This window comes from Myotis yumanensis, unplaced genomic scaffold (assembly GCF_028538775.1).
Source record: "Myotis yumanensis isolate MYYU_CA2020_CCGP unplaced genomic scaffold, mMyoYum1.0.hap1 SCAF_5, whole genome shotgun sequence".
NCBI lineage: Eukaryota > Metazoa > Chordata > Mammalia > Chiroptera > Vespertilionidae > Myotis > Myotis yumanensis.
This window is the reverse complement of record NW_027223756.1, coordinates 33,841,257-33,844,319: the sequence shown is the minus strand read 5'-3', so window position 1 is coordinate 33,844,319 and position 3,063 is coordinate 33,841,257. Positions and strand designations below refer to the sequence as shown.

The 3,063-nt window shown below is 39.3% G+C and overlaps 1 pseudogene; it reads left to right on the top strand.

The window, feature by feature from the left end:
- The first annotated feature begins 366 nt into the window (after nucleotides 1-366).
- LOC139010116 (small ribosomal subunit protein uS5 pseudogene) lies at nucleotides 367-1,261 on the top strand (annotated as a pseudogene).
- The last annotated feature ends 1,802 nt before the right edge of the window (nucleotides 1,262-3,063 follow it).

Below are 3,063 nucleotides of genomic sequence, written 5' to 3'. Positions count from 1 at the left end.
TTTGCATGTGGTTCTGGGAAATAAAGAATGCTCAAGATCACATACATACATTATATTGCTTCCCTTCCCACTCCTGCCTGCTGCATTCAATACACACTCCAGACCCTCACTGCTGTTGGCAAGGGACTAACCCTAACCTGGCTTTTCTCCTGAGACATGTTTTGACATGTAACCTTGTAGTCAGGTCTATCCTTGACAAGGCTTACAAAACTTAACCACTAGCCCTTACCCCTGCCCCCTAAGTACCATTGCCATGCTGAAGCAGTTCTGAATCTACTGCCAAATACCAAAACAAATTAAACCACTGAGTTTCCTTACAGCTCAGAAAGCATGCTAAGCCTTGCTTCTTTTCTGAGTAAACACCAAATGGCGGTGATGCTGGCACTGTGGGAGGGCCCGGAGCGCCGTGAAATGGGAGGTTCTGGCTTCAGTGGAGGATTTGGCAGTAGCATCTGGGGCCAAGGTCGCACTCAGGCTGAGGTTGCAGAGCTCGAGGAGGCAAAGCCAAGGACCTGAAGATCAAGTTGCTGGAGATCTCTCTTCTCCCTGCCCATCAAGGCATCTGAGTTAATTGACATTTCTTGCCAGCAACCCTCAAAAACGAGGTTTTGAAGATATGTCTGTGCAAAAGCAGGAGTGCTGGCCAGAGCACCTGATTCAAGGCATTTGTCACTATTGGGAACTACAATGGATACATTGGTATGGGTGTTAAGTACTCAAAGGAAGTAGCCACTACCATCTGTGGGGCCATCATACCGGCCAACCTCTCTATTGTCCCTGTGTGTCGAGGCTACTGTGGGAACACTGACAAGCCCCACACTGTCCCTTGCAGGGTGACTCACTGTGGCTCTGTGCTGGTGTGCCTCATCCCTGCCCCCAGGGGCACTGGCATCGTCTCAGCCCATGTCCAAGATGCTGCTGCTGCTGATTGCCAGTACTAACAACTGCTACACCTTAGCCAGGGGCTGCACTGCCACCTTGAGCAACTTCACCAAGGCCACCTTTGATGCCACCTCTAAGACCTCAGCTATCTCACCCCTGACCTAGAAAGAGACTGTGTTCACAAAATCTCCCTTTCAAGAATTCACTAATCATCTTGTAAAGACTCAAACCAGTTTCTGTGCAGAGGATCCAGGCTCTAGCTATGGCCACCATGTACTTCTACACAAGAAAAATAAAGTGGATTAAGCCTGTTAAAAAGAATATGCTAAGCCTTGAGGTAGAAGCACTCATTGGCCTCTGGCATTTCCAAGAGATTTAATTATACTTTCTACTTTGGTCTTCAAGTGTCTGCAGAGAAGTACTCTTCCTTTAACTTCCTTTGCTATCACAATTCTGGTCTTTGACTTCCACCAATGGGCACTGGACTTGTGGTAGCTGCAGCCTACCACTGCACTCAATCATCTCTATCATTAGTAAGAACAATTGATTTGTCCATTAAAGCCTAAATGGACTTTCCTAATAACAATACTCTGGTTGACTGAAGCTATCTCAAGAGAAATTTCCAGAGCCCAAGTAGCAAAATGAGCCACATGAAGTGGTTTGTTACATTAGCAGCATTCTAGGTGGAGAAACAGACCAGCTACTTATCCTAAACCTGTTTAGGATACAAACTCCATTCAATTAAACTTCAGCCATGACAATCTATGGTTTGTCTTAAAGAAACATGGTCTTATTTTGAGCATTCAATCACTAGCTATAACCATCTTTTTTCTTTCTTTTTTTTTACCTCCTGGGAAAGACATTCTAGTCCAAGTATGACAGGAAATATAAACTTGGAGTTTGCTGCCCAGTTTACTTGTAAGTTGTATGTCCAACCTGTAAAAAATGTATACGTTATAAATATCCATAATCCACTTTTTCCTTCCCTCAATTTTATATAACAGCTGATAAATGAACATTGTAACCTATTTATAGGATAGCACTAGGACTGCAAGTCAACATCCCATTTTTGTCTACATGGCAGTCAGTACCTGTGCAATTAACCAAATATATTTAATAAAAAGCAGAAATAAAATGTACTTAGCCATAAGGCTTAAAAATTATAATTACAACAAATATAGAGATCATCAGGCACGCCCAAGATAATACATTTACAACCTTTATAAGGCTATTCAATAGAATAAATTAACTGAAGGGGAAAAAAAAACCCTAAGATTTGAAAAGATTAAGGCTTTAATGAAAATAATTTTAACCCATGGGAACAGATTCCACCTCAAAACAAACATGCCTATTACTAAATTTTAAGGTCCAATTCTAGGAACACACTACAGCAGAAATTAAGGGACTGCTTACTACATACAGGACAGGTAGAAGTCACTATTGAAACAAAGTAAGAGTCACATGGTATATCTTAATTATTTACCAAAATCCACAACCATCATCATCCACCACAAAAACCAATTTTCTTAAATGTGTAGTTGGAAAACTGAGTTCTTAAATCTACATGTAAATTAAAATCAATTGGGAAACTTCAAAATGTATACCTGAGCCCTCCTCCTCCAAACTAAATCAGAACCTCTGCATCAAGGACGAATACCACAGAAATACCATTGTTTTCCTACAAAACTAAGGTTAAGTCTTTCTTAGATGCTAATATTCACGTTACACTTTAATTTAAAACACACTACTGCAACCAAGAAAAAGGTCATCTATCTTTGCTTAGGATATTTAACCTAAGAAATGAGCCCATCATTTTACCAATTCATTTTACCCATACATTCCAAAGCAAACTTCCTCAAGTCCTCAGTATATTCAAAATACTCATTTTTAGTTGAGAAGTCTTTGATCTTTTTTTTGAACAAGAAGCTTTTAAAATATTATGAAAATTTTATTTTAATCTGTTACTGAGAAATTAACAACAGCAATTATATATTTTTAAAGGAAATTACTATACTTACCAACGCATTTTCTTTACTTATTTCATAATCAGGTAGATTACTAACACTTTCTAATTTAGATGACCAAAGCCCACAGTATCTACAATTAGACAATTAATTTATAACAATATATTTATAACCAGAAACTGCACTGAATAAGTAGACACATTATTTACTTCGTGGC